Source organism: Homarus americanus, unplaced genomic scaffold, assembly GCF_018991925.1.
Source record: "Homarus americanus isolate GMGI-L3 unplaced genomic scaffold, GMGI_Hamer_2.0 scaffold34360, whole genome shotgun sequence".
In the NCBI taxonomy this organism is placed as follows: domain Eukaryota; kingdom Metazoa; phylum Arthropoda; class Malacostraca; order Decapoda; family Nephropidae; genus Homarus; species Homarus americanus.
The window spans coordinates 1,648,619-1,667,272 of NW_024739403.1; positions in this window are offsets into that span (position 1 = coordinate 1,648,619).

The following is an 18,654-nucleotide window of genomic DNA, read 5'->3' on the forward strand; positions in this document are numbered from 1 at the left end:
ACTTTCACTAAGTACACACTTCCACTCACTAACATACTGTATGTAACTTTTCATCTGAATTATCAACCAGAGTAGTACTGTATATTCAACAAATGAAAACTGCATCATATCCTATTTGCATATACAATACTGTAGTTCAGGTTGAACCTCCCTAATCCGGCACCCTTTGGACCTGACCTGTGCCGGACTATAGAATTTTCCGAACCACAGGTGATCTTTGTAAAATACATAGGATTATTGTTGTCACACAGTTTTAATGTAAATGATATAAGTAAATATGCATGCAAAAGGACAAAGAAAGAAATATGAAAATGAAATAACTGTACAGTTTGAACCACTGTATAAGAGCACTGTCTAAATCATTGTTTTTCCCTTCCTTCAGTGTTTTATGCATATCCACATACAGTACTCTTTGTGCCAGATTCACTTTAAAACTTAAGGATTTGAAGTTTTTGCTTCTTGACATCATACACTGTAGATGATCCAACATTGTACATTTCACATAATGCACGGACCGATACGCCACTGTCCAGTTTCTTCAACAGTTCCACCTTTGTTGTATCGATATAGGTACGTGTTTGCTGCGTTTGGAAGCATTTCCTGCACCAGTAACAACTGCTGGTCGCTTAGGAGGCATATTAAGGGTAAATAAAAAGTGAAATATTACAGAAACACTTGAAATACCAAGGAAGGCACCAAACTCCACGAGGACTAGATGTAAACAAAGGGTATGCCGAGCCATGGATACTAGCGCCAGTGGGTACTATCAGCCGGACGACGAGAGGTGCCAGACAATAGAGTACCGGATTAGGGAGGTTCAACTTGTATTCACGTTAACCAAACTTGTATCACTCACCAATGCAGTATTGTATTTTTGTTTTCAATTCCATTACCCTGCATCTCCTGTGCTCTCTTATCTCTGAAAATATTGAATAACTATGGTAACATTACCCACCCCTGACACAGACATTCATTTACTGGGAACCAATTTTCCATTTCCCGACATACTCTTACGACAGGCTTCTCTCACTATAAAAGCTATGAACTTCAGTCAACAGTTTACCTTTACTTTACTCATATGGATGAAAATATGTATTAGGTAGACATAGTTAGCTAATAACTTGATTTATGTTGATAGATAGGTACAGTACTGTAGTATGTATGGATATGTTTAGGTAGCTAAATTGCCAGATACTGTATATAGATGAATATTATTTAAGTGTACAGGCCAGTACCATTTACTTTTAATTGCAGCTAGTAATTTGTTATTACACTGAACTCCAAATTATCTTATAACTGATGTTGAATTGATTTTTTTTAAGTTTTACATTCTTGTTTATTTTGTTAACTCTGAGTCTTAAAACAGATAATTGCTTGTTCATGTTTTAATTGCTATTAAATGTGTTTGCAGTTTAGTTCACTATCAGCTGTACCAGGATACTAAAACTTCAGCCAAAGAGTTCTAAGTTAATTATTAATCCCATTCTTTACTCATTGATTGTCTGGAGTTTAAAGGAAACTCCCATGTCTCACTAAAGTTATTTTGTCACACACCAAGTGATATCTTAATGATAAAATTGAGTATAAAAAGTGCCTTTATTAAACTCTTCTTGAAATCATATTTCTGAGCAAGATACTGTACTCAGTTTTATTCAAGAAGATGGAGAAAGTTGGCTTACATTCTGTTTAGTCAACCACGGATGTGTATAGTAGTAACCTTAAGGAAAGAACTGCAAGCCAAAAATCCCGTGACATGACGGTAATAAGCTCTGTTCACACCATCCACAGTAAGGCTCCTCTGACCCTTCTCAATCGTGGAATCACACTCCCTACTCAACGAGTAGGAATTCAGAATTATATACAGGTATCCCTCACTGTACGAATGGATTGGGTTCCCGAAAAACCATTTATTAAGTAAATTATTGTATCTTGAATAAGAGAACATAGCTATGAAAAAAATGGGGTCTGGTTCCCCAATGACAAGAAAATCACAAACAAGAACAAACCTATGTACACTCGCACCAAAAAGTATCGGTGCAGGGTGAGATCGACGAGTTCCGAAACGATATGTATACATTGTGACATGTCGGGAAGGTTGGCAAGTGTATCCTCATAACCCCCCCCCCTCCACTATGTGTTGCCATATGGCTGACAATCAGGGCTGCCAACATATGGCTGGAACACCTCGCCTTTCCCAATACCTATCATCACTGGTCTCAAATTGTTCACACTACAGTACGCACCGATACTTTTTGTTGTGAGTGTACCTAATGATAAATGGTACACAACTATAATTTACTACCAAACACTTGAAAAAAGTTAAAATACATACTGTATTACTTGGTACATTACATTATGGGAGGGCAATCTGAGGTCACTGCGACAGGTGGGGAGGGGGGGGGTGAGTAAGGGCCTTTCTTAACGAGATGAGATGAGGGTTTCCACCTCATCAATGCTGTCTGCAAGAACACCACTGCATACTTGTAAATTGTGGCCACAGTAGAAGCAGCCAGATCAAGATCTTTCCCAATCTTGGAAGGGCCATCACTACGTTCATGACAATTACTTCCAGCTTTGTCTCAAGAGTCGCAGTTTTTTGTGGTTTCTTCTGTGTAGTACTGGTAGCCAACTATTCAGCACAACACGGATGCCATAATGAAAGGATGGCACAAATACACATGGATAACGAGAGATCACTTCACACACGAGTTGGAAGGAAATTTTTATATTTCGAGCATTTTAACCGATAAAATTACCAACAATATTATTTCTTCTAAGTGAGCAGGGCTTTGAAGTACTCTAGAGGGAAAATGTGGGTAAAATACTAAAATGGCAAACAAACTTAAAAACCTGACCTAATCTTTAAAGATCTTTTAACGATATATTTTCTGTGCTTAGTAAGTGATGGTGTTGTTTTCGGTGTTAAGTATGCGATGGTGGTGTTTTCGGTGCTCGGATGAGGGGCGATCCCTTAATTCAAAAGCAATTCTTAACATTTTGACAAGTTAGGTAAGGTTTTCATAGGTTTGTTTGGTCTTATTTTTAATATTTTACGCTGATTTTTACCCCACATATTTCCTTCTACTTCAAAACACAGCCCACTTTGAACAACTAATATTAGGGGAATTTTATCGGTTAAAATACTTGGAAAAAAAAGTCCGACGAAAACGCTGTAGATTATCTTTTTCTTTCTCCCTGTATAATACTCAATATATAAGTAATGGCAACTTCTAAATATTAACCGCCATGATTGTATCTGCTGACAGGCCCGTAGTGGATTTCTCCCCTACAAACGCTGTTTGTCGCCGAGTAGCCGACCCCGTGAATTCCCCAGTGTATGCCTCGTGGTCTGGGTCAACCAGCGCCGCCGTACATCACGAAGGTCTGTAGTGGATTTCTCCCCTACAAACGCTGTTTGTCGCTGCGTAGCCGACCCCATGAATTCCCCAGTGTATGCCTCGTGGTCTCGGTCAACCAGCGCCGCCCACGGAGTGGGGGTCAACTACTAAGCCACGCCAACCCCTGCTATTTAAGACCTGACCTCGTGGTGATCGCTTTCTTTCTACCTACACCAACCAGCCAGCAACACCTCCTCCTCCTCCGCCTGCCTGGCGGTCCTCGCTCCCGCCAGCGAGCATGGCGACCCACAAGCTGTCCTCCTCTGAGCATCCTCACCAATCAGCTCTCTCTACATCACGCTTGTAACCATGCTGCCTTCCCAACACCAAGCTGCATTGTACATCCAATACAACATGTATACAGAGAGCACATCGTGATTTTGGAGTCCAAACAAACAAATCCATTACCCCACAAATGGTGACCCCCGGAGATTCGCACTCACACAGGATGGAGGAGAAACTGATCACTCTCCCAGTCTTCAAGCAACATGGAAGACTGGCTTATCCACCCAGAAGCAGCTCTCATCGGCTCTACAGCTACTGTCTCTACACCGCAGGTTAGACACCCTAGAGCAGCTCTGCTACTCTAAGCAGACAGCTCCTGCTACTCTAAGCAGACAGCCGCTCCTCTTCCTGCCCCATGCACCACGTCCTACCGACCCCAACACACCCGTCCTGCCTCAGACGCCGCCCCCGGCCAAGAAGTACCCCCTGCCGCTCGTCCGACCCTTCTGCTGACGCAGCCCCTGCTCCTGACCCAGGCCCACACACCCCAGCAGGCGCATCTGACGACTCTGTACCTGCCGTAAGGGAACACATGCACCGCCCGTCCTGCCTCAGACGCGGCCCTGGCCCAGCAGTACCCCCTGCCGCTTCTCCTGACGCGGCCCCTGCTCCTGAGTGCGGACCCACACACCCCTCTTTTCTCCCTCAGGTACTCCCTGCTAATGTCCTGCACCCTGCTGCTGTCGTGGACCCAGCTGCTGTCACGAGCCCTCATCCGCTTCTGCTGACGCAGCCCCTGCTCCTGACCCAGGCCCACACACCCCAGCAGGCGCATCTGACGACTCTGTACCTGCCGTGAGGGAAGCACAACATTCATCGCCTCCACACACCCTTTTTCTCCCTCTCTACTCCCACAGATATTGTGTATCTAGACAGTTGTCTCCAGCGGCTGGCTCATCCACGCCATCGCCGTTGTCTCACATGAGGCACGCACCGCCCGTTCTGCCTCACATGTGCTATGCAACCCTGCAGACAACAAGTCTCCTACACCGCCTGGAGGGAAGGAGGGAGTATTGTAGTGGATTTCTCCCCTACAAACGCTGTTTGTCGCTGCGTAGCCTACCCCACGAATTCCCCAGTGTATGCCTCGTGGTCTAGGTCAACCAGCGCCGCCCACGGAGCGGGGGTCAACTACTAAGCCACGCCAACCCCCGCTATTTAAGACCAGCCAGCCAGCAACACCTCCTCCTCCTCCTCCTGCCTGGCGGTCTCTCTCCCGCCGGTGAGCATGGCGACCCACAAGCTGTCCTCCTCTGAGCATCCTCACCAATCAGCTCTCTCTACATCACGCTTGTAACCATGCTGCCTTCCCAGCACCAAGCTGCATTGTACATCCAATACAACATGTATACAGAGAGCGCATCGTGATTTTGGAGTCCAAACAAACAAATCCATTACCCCACAGGTCAACTACTAAGCCACGCCTACCCCCCGTTATTTAAGACCTGACCTCGTGGTGATCTCTCTCTTTCTACCTACACCAACCAGCCAGCAACACCTCCTCCTCCTCCGCCTGCCTGGCGGCCCTCGCTCCCGCCGGCGAGCATGGCGACCCACAAGCTGTCCTCCTCTGAGCATCCTCACCAACCAGCTCTCTCTACATCACGCTTGTAACCATGCTGCCTTCCCAGCACCAAGCTGCATTGTACATCCAATACAACATGTATACAGTGAGCACATTGTGAGTTTCCTTTCTCCATCCCATCCTGAGTGTGAACCAAACATCACGTATCCCACAGGCCCACCATCGTCAGGGCCCCATCATACGTCACGAATGTAAACAAACAGACGACGCGCCACTGACGAGAGAGACATCTGCAGGGGAGGTTGTTCATTACAAGGGATCAAATAGGAGTCCGTAAACGAACTAGTTACTCTCTGTATCTTCCTTGATGTAATCACATCATGTGGTGGTCAAGGGTCTGCTCACGCACCAAAGAAAACAGAACCCATCAGCAGTGCTTCCACTTTTAGGGTAATTACCCTATTTTAGGGTAATAAGAACCTTATGATAAATTTAGGGTTATGTATTTTTTTAAGGATAATCAGGATTTTTTAGGGTAATGAATGTAATTCTACGGTAATTAGGGACGAAAGTCTCTTCCAAGCGTTAGATAATCTCTATCCATGGCTTCAATGAACTGGGGAGGTAGTGGAGTGGACTGAGGCGATTGAGTCTGCTAGTATTAGTGAGCTACATCCTGCTTCCAACACTTTCAAGAATAACCTGGTATCTGTTCATGATATTTATCTTGGTGTATCTGCAACTACGACTATGCATAAACTAAAGACGCAAGCTAATCCAGGAAAGATTGATAAGTTTTTGTAATTCCTGCATGGCCTCTGGAATTGAATCTGTCTTGCAGATTGAAGAAATAACTCTAGGTTATCTTATGCTCTAGACATAATTATGAACATTATAAATGCAGTATATATATATATATATATATATATATATATATATATATATATATATATATATATATATATATATATATATATATATATATATATATATATATATATATATATAGAACATACACACATATATATATATATATATATATATATATATATATATATATATATATATATATATATATATATATATATATATATATATATATATATATACACACAGTACTGTATATGCGTGTGAGTGGCCGCTGATCCCTTTAAATGTTGAGTTCGTCTTGTTTCTCCTTTGAAAAACAAAGGGTCTCAGCCAATCACAAAGCTGATCTAATGGGTGTTGCCACATTCTTCCTTATTTTTATGCTTCAGTGTTTTCGAATGAGTGAAGGTGCAGGGTGAGAGTGCAGGTGTTAAGTTGTTCGTGAGGTACTAACATATTAAAACAAATAAACCATTTTTATTTATGCTTTTCATTAAAATTTATGCAGAATGAGTGTGATCGATAAAATTAATGAATTTCAAAGGTTAGACTTCTTAATTAACAGAAGTGATAATTGACGAAAGATAGGTGATGGCCGGACACGAAATGACTAACCACCTATTGCTCAACCTTTGTCCAGTCTGCATCTGCCACACTGTTGAATCCTGGGAAGAAGAACTTCGATGGGTAGCAACAAATCAACATCCTTATGCAGAAATACTGTAAATAGGTAAGGATAACATTGTAACCCAAATTATCAATTCAATTTCAATAGTTTATTCCTTGATAGAGGAAGCGGGATCCTTGTGGTCACTAGGTACCCCTGTACAATAACACCAGAAGCATCTGGCAAGTGTGACAAGTATATACAGTATAAATATTATAAAGGGGCTTACTAAAGCTGAAGGAAGGAAGGATATTCCTTTAACACATAATCAATGTTATTTACATAGTATCTGGCCAGTATGGGGAGGATCATCGTGTCTCCGTCAGGGGGTAGTGGAGTGGTGGTCCAGCAGGCGTCACGGAAGCGTTGTGTGTGGGGACATCTTAGGAGGTAGTGGATAAGGGTGCTGCTGTCGGGTCTTCTGCATAATGCACAAGAGCGTTGCTCAGGGGATGCGGGGATACCAATCTCCCAAGCAAGGTCATCCCAAATTATCAAGGTAGATACTCCGCACTTTGAGTATGCTCTACATGTATTCGGAAATATTTCGTTGTACTTGCTGCTCACACCAAAAATTCTGCTGTGATTTTTAAATATAGAAGAAAACTTAACCTAATCTAGGATCCCTGGTATAGTTAAGTCATTTGGGAGGGAAACGTCATAGAATAAAAGTGTCTTAAAATTGCCTAAACCATCGGAAAAAAAACAACACATTGCTCAACTCGAGAGCCGTGGTTGGTCGAATCTACAAATTGACCAAATCGTTTGCTACCATTTTTTTTATTTAAACAGTTGATTACATGGGGGTTCACTGACAAGGTTCTAGCCTAATCACATGATAACTGGTTTAAAGGAAAATTTGGGTTAAAACTATCCTATATGAAAAGACTCGGGTATCGGAAATTGAAAAATTAATAAGTTATAATTCGTTGATTTTAATATAAAGGAAGTCTAATCTGGGAACGGAGTGCCTCTCGTGATTTGTACCAATCTCTTACTTTTACCCTCGTCACTGATTGCCTCATTCCTTAGCTGCTTGGACGGTTGATCACGTCTGTTAGTAGTTACACACTTGGCAAGCACTGGGCCTGCACTGGCTACTGATGAACCTGCTCCAGTGTTGGTCAAGTCTGGTCTTGAAAGAGATCACACTCGGTGCCGTCACAAAACTCTCTGGCAGATTGTTCCAATTCAACAAAAAAGTTTGCCCAAACAGTTTTCTGGACTTGCGGATTCTTCAAGCCTTGAGCTGTGACCCTTGTGGGGCGGGCATACGCCAGCTCCGGTATATACACTCGACTGCGTAGTGCCTTCTGAGATGGTTATACACTTCAATTAGGTCACCCCTTACCCGTCTGTAGTATAAGCTAGGCAGTTGCAGGCGTTCTAATCTGAGTAATCTCTCTGGGTAGCTGAAGTGCCGTAGTGCAGGCACCAGTCTGATGGCCCTACTTTGGACATTTTCAATCAACTGACAATCTTTAGCATATCGTGGGCCTCGGAGACCCGACAGGATGACAATACTCCAGATGGGGAAGCACCTCACCGTATATAATGCTTTAACTATCATGTGAACATTTTTGCATGTTTTGCATTTAAAAAGTGGCGATATAACCATTTTTTGTTATTTACAGAATTATTGGAACTAACAAGCAATAATTTGCCTGGATTCATAGAATAAATTTACTTTGGAAATGACAAGTTGGTCGTAGCCTCCGCGTCTAGGATATTTCGGCGTACCTGTTTGACAGAACTTCACTAAACCGATGAGGGTAAAAATGATGACGGTTGCTCACGTTAACTTGAGGATTTTCTTTATATAGAAGATGACTACTTTTTGGCCGAAGGTATTTCCACCCGATTGTACAAATAACGAATTTGTGTTATTTGCACCCGAATCTCATCATCAAGGTAATCAGGTGCAGACAGTAATGGTTTCACTGTCAGGGATCTCTTACATTTGAAACTCCCCTGAAGTTGGAGTAAAGGAAGACTTCAAACCTTTGGTATAGGTAACAAGACGGAAAATTCGAACAGATTTGTCCCACACCCCGTGAGTAGATTAATTTATCTCACTCCTTGATTAGAATAGATATTATTACTACTGACGAGGTAAGGCTCGTTTAACCCCCCATTGATCCTCAAGAATTTTTGTTCTTCATTGTCCAGTGTTAGTACAGGAGGAAACCGAACCGGAGTGCTCTGAAAAAACCTGCGATAGGTTCACACTTTATAACACATCCTTCTCACATCTATCCCGGGCCGGGAATTGAACTCAGGTCACAATAATGAGAAATGAACGCGTTATCGCTGTGTGTGTGTATGTTATCGACGAGTGACATTAATATTTTATTTGTCTTGGATCACATAAATACTGTTCTCAGTTAAAATAATTAATGGGACTTGCTTATGTAATAAAAACTAATTTTTATGATGGCAATTAAAATATTATTTCAACGCCAGTTTATAAAGGTTTTCATAACTGCAGAAGTGCCAGATCTGGTGTGGTCGATTACATAATACTGTATATGAAATGTGAGATCTGGCGTGTGTCTCCCGCAGAAATGTGGCACTGGGGAAGTATCTATGGGCAGTAATGACTTAGAAATGATATTATCGAACTTTTAACCAAAAGGGTATTGAAAATCTGAAAATTTACTGGAAACCGAAATTCTAATTTTGAACCACTGCCACCAGATTTCAATTATTAATCTTGATAATGATAACTGCAAATAAAATTTCCTTAAGATTTGATGAAAAAAAGAGACCGCACTCAGACAGCTATGTTTTCCCAAAACAACAACCAAACCGAGACAATATGAACTCCAAGTTATTACACCGACATACATAACAAACGCTGTCATCAGAACTCTCAGACAACCAAATTATCATGCTAAGAAGTACACATACGATCAGTTCTTTTTATTAAATTGTAACGCCCACATAATAGTCTTAGCCCCCCCCCCAAAATATATATATATATATATATATATATATATATATATATATATATATATATATATATATATATATATATATATATATATATATATATAAATACTAAAAATAAAAAAAATGTTAACCAAACTTCATTCCTGATAGATAATATACTGTAATCTATGAAACAAGAGCCGCATGTTCCTTTAAAAACAAACAATGGCACTTGTGTGCCTTTAAACTGTGTTATTATTCCGAATACAATCAAACAACGCCAATGTATTGTAACTCCACCACTAGAAACAAACACACGAAGAGCGTTGTGAGGGTGTTGGTCAATATCTGGCGTGCCTCAAGGGTGTGTCCTGGGCCCTACCTCCTACACTTTATTGCATTCTTCTTTTGATAGCTCCTTGCCTGTGTACGTCACGTGTGAACTGCCTTCTGTGGCCTCAAGTAGCGAGCACACTCAGGCGGTTCGTCAACAGCTGATAGTCCAGCTTAGCAGTGGTCTCCCTGTTAGCTCATATCTATATCTTACTCGTATATGAAGAGGTCATATCTATATCTGACTCGTATATAAGGAGCACCATTAGCTGCATCCTTGAAGTATAGATCTAGAGTCTGAGGTCCTCTCTGATATAAATATAGACTGCGGGTGGCAGTGTGATGGGGATAGCCTATGTTATCGCGTTGAATATATACAACACGAAAGAATCATTTGCAGTTCCGCAATATAAAAAATGAATACCATTAAATTAACCTCCCACGTCTTTTTTTTTTGGGGGGGGCACACAATTCATTCATCCATTTTAACGAAATCATAGGTCAACACTGCTAAACAAGTTTCTTTGAACACAAAAATGTTTTAAATCAACTTAAATGTCAAATTAAAAAAATAAAAAGACTAATTTCGTACATACTTTTCTATAAACGAAAATAAATTCCAATGTATAATTTTGTTCGGTAAGCGAAAGATACATTATGTGGACGAATGTAATCTATAGAAAAGTCGACTTAATATTGTTCTTTGGTCTTTTTTTTTACGGGGAATAGCCCACCCGGGCACAGGTCATCGACCCACAACGGGGCCTAGGGGGCGAAAAAATAGGAGTAAAAATATAAAAAAGATTGTATTAATCTACACCACGAAGATGCCGGAAAACCAGTTTGTACAGGCTATGACAAAATTAAATGATACATAATACAGGCAGCAACAAGCAGAGTAACTTATGTTACATGACCTACTGAACTGTCTTCTCAAATAGTTGCGTTCTCTATGTATATCCTAGGCTCTTCTCAAAGTTTATTTGATACATTTCCTCATGCCTTGGCTTCCTCCTATCCAGACATGAAATTCTCCTCATGTAATTATTGTCTTCATCATTTATAGACAAAAATTTTTTAAAACAGAACACGTGAAAACAACACGCTGTGCTTTCACCGATTATGTGCTTAATCTGAAATGATGTATTCATCAGTTACAATTTTTGTATACATTTCTAATTCGTGAAAACATGATCAGTCTGTATAGGAAAGGAAGAAATAATGCAGTGGCTGACTTTCCGGCGACAAAATGTGGATTCCAAGTGTAAAACTTACATACAGTATTATCTCTATAACGCAATAAAATTTAATCCGGTGAAGTTAGATTAGAAATGGGTGAAATTAATGATTACCTTGTAGTAATTGTTTTACAGTAGTATTTTACATTGTCGCTGACTATTGAGCCACTGCAGATTCGTAAGAAGGCCCATGCTCATGATACAATACAGCAGTACTGTATACAGCTTTGTTGACTGAGCACTAGCACTGGTGCGACCCAGGGCCCCATTTCCTCCCACGTCTCCTAACGTTGAAGTAACCTGGCTGATTTTCAGGCCATTCACAGTACAGTATTTATTTTTGTCAAATATTCATCAAAGAAACTCTGCAAAATAGTGAAAAGTAAAGCAGGAACTAGGGGCTTTGCCAAGTTGGAAAGCAAAGCATTGAAGGAGCCTAAATCTTTGGACGCTTGTAACACAAGAACATAAGAACGGAGGAAACTGCAGCGGGCCTATTGGCCCATACTGGGCAGTCCCGTTTACACCCAACCCTTATCGCTCATATATCCAGAGCCCTAAACCCAATGCTGAACTGTAGCCGATTCCATAAAAAAATTTACAATGCGGAGTTAAATAATCAATGCTGGGCTCGTCAGTTGCTTGCTTGCTTGCTTTGTTTTACTGGCCGTCAACATCATAGGTTATTACGGTCGTCAGTAGACACAGTGCAGTCTTGTTGGTATTGCAATAAATGTTAAGCAGAAGTCGAGTTACTAAAGCTTATTTAATGGGTATATTCACTAAAACATTTAATTTAGTGTTTAACAAAACATCGCTGCTTCTACAAAATATAAATTCAAACATATCTATAATCTATTTGCTCACAAATACCGCGTTTTACGAAGGAACTTCTTATTTACAACATGAATTCATCCCTATTGTAACTTTAGTATTTTCATCTGGCTAGCGCGAGACTATTACACTCAGCTGAGGAAACCCCGTCGGTATGTCAGTGTTATTCCGCATTGCAATCCTCCCAACTGATAAACTGTACACTATCTCTCCGCACCCCAGGTACCACGTCCCCCCTCCCACAGAAAGACACCTATCCCTACACAGCCCTCCTCTCTTCCTCCCGCTTAATAATGAATGTTTCGAATTCACACTTTTAGAGTTCAGGGTTCACACCCCAAGGAGAGAGAGCATTGGCAACGATAAGTGGTAAACATAGGAGCGAACTGTACATCCAGAAACGTCCCTGTCCTTCTCTCCTCCTCTCACAAGTCCGAATATATATCGTCCAGGGATAAAATCTCAGTATACAAATGTATGATATTAAAAAGCTAAGCTCCCTAAGCTCCCTCATTCCCAAGACCTGACTGACCTATTGAAATCTGGAAGAAGTGTACTTTAATATTGTCAATAAAGTTGTTAAATTAATTAAAACTACTGTGACCTTACGAAATGTCCGTACGATACATCGTGGTCACGTTTGTTTATACAGTAACTGAGGAAGAGATTGTGATGCTTAATGATATCCTGATAACACACGAACGAGGCAGAATGATAATCTGGCAACACATTAACAAAGATGCATAATTTCTAACACGAAACGAACTCACTAAACCTAACCTAACGGGTTTATGTTAGAATTAGTTGGCTCTTTACGTGTGCCAGTCTCTATGGTTGTTCCTTTTACTTTCTTTTAACTTCTTCGTCACTGATCGGCTCGTTCGTTACATTAGATTTGCGTTTTATGCATTAGAATAAGCATGAGAATGAAAATGCACCTTAACGTACTTCTTTGACTGAAATACAGTAAATAACGTTCGGTATTTTGAGCAGACTACTGAGCAATTCAGAATTTATCAAGGGCAATAGTATTACAGTCTTTTTACATCAGACCATTGTCAGGGAAGTGGAGCTATGATAAATAATTTTCCGAGTCGTCTATTGCATGTACAGTACAGGAGATGTCACAGCTCATCATAGTGTTGAATCTGGTGGGTGATTCGTGGACCGGACTGAATGACCTATTTTTACAAGAAGCAAGAAACAAAAACAAAATGCATATTCGTTCTAGTTATGGTGTCATGTGGCGCCAGGAATGAGGGGAGGAGGAAGATCAAACTGAAATCCAACACTTACTTAAACTTTGGAAACTTGTAAAGCAAGGACAGGATGTTGGGCAAAATTTGATTGACGAAGTTGAAATTTGCAAGTGGATGTGACTGGAGAAGACAATCAGCGCCACTTACTACCACAACAACAAGGTCGGTTAACACGACTGATTAGTCGACACAGCCAAGGAATGGCGATGAATCCTTATTGAGTGCTCAGTCAAAACATGTTTTGATGTGCCAAGTTTCATCTTGAGTGAAGGACACAAATCGATTTTTGCTTACTTGTGTTCGTCGGGTGGTCTTATGTGGAAATATTGGTTGCCTGTCTATATGTCATGTGCATGATAAATATTTGAGTATGATGGCGGATTTATGTTTGTGAGTGAGGTGGGGGGGGGGGGGCAAAGTTTCGCCCATATTATTAAACATCTTCTCTCTGACGATGAGTCTTTTTGAAGGGATTGTTCTTTCAAGCGGTATTTTTAATTGCTCGAACCTCTTCCCCTTCGTGTGGGACCGAGTAGTGTAGGTCTGGTAATACTGTCCACTTCGCTGATGCATTATCGGTCGTCTTACTCGTGTGTGTTTGTTTACCTTCGTTGGCGTTAAAATTAAGAGTACTACGCTCTCATAATGGATATTTTTTCCTCCCAATTATCAAGGGCAAGTCCTACTGTACAGGTATATCGCAGAGAGAATGTGATTTATTAGTCTATTTGATTGGGGAGGAAAAGATTTTACAAAATAAAAATACTTGTGGAAAGCCTGTTAGTTACAAATACAGGGGAAATATAAATTTTCTGAGGTTTTTAATGTCATTTTCAAATATAACTAATGCACAGTAATGCATAAAATAATAAGAAATGGCCTTTAAGTGCTGATATGTCATGGGTTAAAATTTGTGGTTTTCAGAGAAAACAAATTTATAAGCACCGCAATTTCAGTATGTTTTATAGTGAAACGGTTGTATTTATGGTAAATGTTTTAAAGTTTTATTTATAAGTTAAAGTCAAGTTAACCTAACCTAACCTTAACCTAACCTAACATAACTTATCACATGCCGTGGGCGAACTTACTATTACTGAGATGGGGGAAGCTGCTGTGAAGTCCTCTATATTAGCCAAAATACTGTATCACATATGCTTAAGTCACATTATCATTAAATAATCAAACTCCATCTCCCAGTGAACTTGTTTTATTATGCACCTAATTCAGCCAAATGGAAGTTTACCCAAACGAAATACTGCAATTGGTGATGAAAAATTAGAGCCTGCAGTATTTCACATATTATATCGTGATCCAATGTATCAAAGGTTTTTTGTATGTAATGTTACCATCCCTGTAACAATGCCCTCCCAGTGAAATTTGCCTCGACCCATTATAATATTTTTAGGCATAAACCTCCCGTTTATATTATCCAGACAGAAACTCACTTAAAAAACTGCTAAAAAGTTGCATTGAGTAACTTAAATGTACTTACTTTATAAATATATGTCGAAAAAAGTTTTGTGACGATTTTCTGTGAAATTTGTCTATCCATTTCAATATTTCTCGCGAAGAATCTGGCCAGTTTATATTTTCCAGACAGAATCTCACTTACAATACTGCTAGAAAGTTTAATAAATTACCTTAAATGTGCTTACCTGATTAGTACCAGCGTTAGTAAGATGAGATGACTCCATCAGCTTGCCTTTAACAGTGGCAGGAAGCACAGCTTTTGCAATGTCATAATATGGGTCGTAAAACCAATAATGTAAAAAAAAATAGATTTATAAAATTACCAATACGTGTTTCTTTGTACATTAATCGTATTGACTATAAATATTCAATAAAACTAACAAAATAATTATGAAGAGGGTGACGAAAAGCATCTGCTAGCTACCTCTTCAAATTTCAGTAATATTAGTTCGTTTTCCCGCCACCACACTCCATCGTGTGCTGCAGTAAAAGGTCATTCGCATTTAAAATTACGGTTTTCGACACGAGGACCCTCTTCAAGGGAAGTTGTTGTTTAATAATACGGACGTACACACTCCGAAAACTTGACCTCCAAAATATATCCCTTGAACCTGACCAAAGTTTTACCCCATCGGAATGCAGACAAAAAAAAATACAGACACTACTGGGGCACATTACCATACTTCAGTTACAGCCAAATTTCTCCACAATTACTTAAGGATTATGCCCTCTTCACAATCATTTGGTAATACCCCCGTACTAGGTAATTTGTGCCTTCAGTGTGAAAAAGGTTACATCTTTCTTTCTTGAATGTGGCACGTAAAAAGGGAATGTGGTTGGCACTGCAGTCGACAGTCTTCACTTCCCGTGTGGAGTTAGATACCCAGTCCAGCAAAAGCATCGGGGGCTCCTACCAGCGACTATTGGGACAGGAGCCTTGCACTGTATCTACTCTGCCGTAACTATAACAGGGATAAGATTTATTTTACATACTACACGCACTACTACATTAGATGAAGACCTGGATATTTGGGGTGTAGAATAGGCTTTTGCAATAGCGTTTTGTTGCTCGCCATGGTTGTGGTGAGCCAAAGCTTGAAGGCAGACTCATCTCTCGGCAACTGATTGCTCTTACTTTGAGGCGAAATGATCTCTAATTCCAAAACAAATTGTCCACATTAAGCAGGAGGTGAGTTCTTATTTTTTTTAAGACTATAGAATGTCAAGGTGAAATGGATCTTCCATGTAATGATAGGCGTTGCCGAAACTTTGAAAGTCCAAGAAGTGATTGTCAAATTTACCTGCAGATTCTCTTGCAACTTGCACGTTGCGCTCCCTGTCAACGTGACGATCTTTCGTATACTTTGGCATATTTTCAGATTGTGAAACCATGATTTTTAATGTAAAAAAAGACCACTTCAGTGTCGACTGAAGTTCTCGCAAATTACGCCGAATCGCAAATCAAGTGTTTGTTTCCTTTAGGTTTTCTGTGGGTCTCTGGTGTGTTTGGATCAACACTGTCTGCGTTTCTCTTTCATTCAGGTGTTTGTGGGTTTGTTTCTGTTCCTTTGAAAGGGACGTGTGTGTGTGCGCACACAAGTGACAGTTATGATTGACGTAAACGTGGAAATGTTTATTCAGACACTGTCCAAAAAATAAAATAATAACAGCACTTTAAGTCTGTCACATGGTCACCTCTAGTTGTGGGAAGCCTCTTGACCTTGGAGGTGAACTGTGTCCCAAGTCGTCTCTCTTGACCCTGCACTTGACAGCTGAGTGGTGGGTGACCTACACTTGCGACGCTTAAACTGATACGTGTGAAGCGATCTGTCGCGTGACAACTGACCTGGCAGGAATCATGTGGTCTAAGGTCTCCTTTGACCTTGATCTGAACCTAGTTTGGCCCAGCATTTCATCTGTACTTACCGGTCTGAATTTTCACTATTATTTTACCCTTTCTTTCATCTGTGCATAGAACAAACATTTGTAGTGGTGGTAGTCTGTGAATTCGACACCTTTGTGTCTTAAACTTGGTGAGCCAATTAGATGCATCCTCAGTCCTCACATTTCCAAATGTTCACAAATTTATGTACTGGCCTAGGTGTCAATACACTCAGCTAGTATCCTCTGGCTTTCTACGTCCCCAGTGACCAGCTTCGTGACCTTTGACTCTTCGTGATGTTATCTTGTCACGTGCCCTCACTGACCAGACACGTGTCTAGGGAACCGTCAATCCCCCAATTGATGTTAACTCTCAGCTGATCGGCACGTGTCCAGTAACGTGTTAAGAGACCTGTTACATGAACTTTGACCTGTCAGGTGGCGGCAAGGAGGTGTGAGAAGGCTGGAGCCCAGGGCACCATATAGAGCAGGCGAGCGTCACATTCCTTTGTGATAATGGAGTAATGAGGTGCGCGGGGCGACGGCGTTCCTGTGCCGTAATGGAGCCATCACTCACAACTCCAGACGGCAGTCTGAAAGCTTCGTACATTAAACATTCTCATCATTGGAATTGTAAGAACATGGCTATGTGGTTTGTTTAAATAGTGGTCCAGATATCGTCATTGATAAATTTGTCAAAAGTGCAAGAGACTTCAAATAATTGTATTCTTTCAGTTTATTTGAGGTTAAAAAATAAATTACGAATCTTTGAGAATTAAGATCCAGAGCGACAAACACCTTTTATCTGGCCGAGCACCACTCATCAAGGCCTAGGTAACCACATTCTTGATTTGTATATTTTTCCCGTAACTGAGGATATCGCTTCTGTTTTACAGCAAGGCATCGTTGCAATTGTTATTAAAATTTAGCCTCATTATTGTACCGCAGCTTTTAGGAGTCAATAACGTCCATTCTCATATCTCCAATTAGGGAATTTTGTATCGTAAGAACCTCTGAGACACGAGGTAGTGGTGTGCCTGCGCGGCGCCCAACACACATTCTCAAGTCAGAGGGTCATCGTTAATGGTCAACGTGACGTCAAGCTGCACCAGTGGGGTGTTAGGAGCCAATGCACTTGGCCATTGGCCGATCATAGCGAAAGCCTTTCGAGAGTGAACCATATTTTTAATGCATTCGTCTTCATTATAAATCTCTCAGTCAAAATTAAATCTGTGATTGATGTACAATCATGTATTTATATTTACTCTTGGTGGTTATTGTGGTTTATAGCTGCCCTGTGTTTTGTAGCTGTCCTTATCTTAGTGACCATGTGAGGCGTGGCTGGGGTCCGTCAACACTCACCATTGTTTGTTTTAAAATTCTGACCTACTATAAACACCTTCACGGGGCAGCCCAACACACAGCTCGTCACACTGGATCCGTGGCACCTATACCGGGCACAGGAAACAAAATTCTCCTGAGGGAGTGTGAGGATAACAATGTGTGGGTAATAACATGAGGCAAGGCTGGGGAGGGGCTGGAGCCTGGAGAAGGGGAGTGGGATAGGGAGGGAAAGGGGAGGGGTGGACCTTGGCGCCGACCCCCACCTGTCCTGGCCTCTATCACGGCTGGAGTGCTCGCGCCCACACCCTCATCCTGCCACAACCTGCATTATGGCGCCTACACGCACACGCGCCACCGCTGCATACTGTTACTTATACTCACTTAATACTTTAAGTATAACCAGATGAACAGCTGCCGTCGGATAAGCCAAGGATAGGCGGCGGTCTTCCTAGAGGGTGAGGCGCTTTCCTGAGGCGGCAAAGATTTTAATTTTGAGGGGGTGGAAGGCCTTTGTTCAAAGACCCCACGGAAGGGAATTTGAGGTAATGAACAGTTCCTGCCATTTCCAGAAACATAGTAAAAAGACTGGATTGCTTTGGTCGTCATGCACATGCGGCGG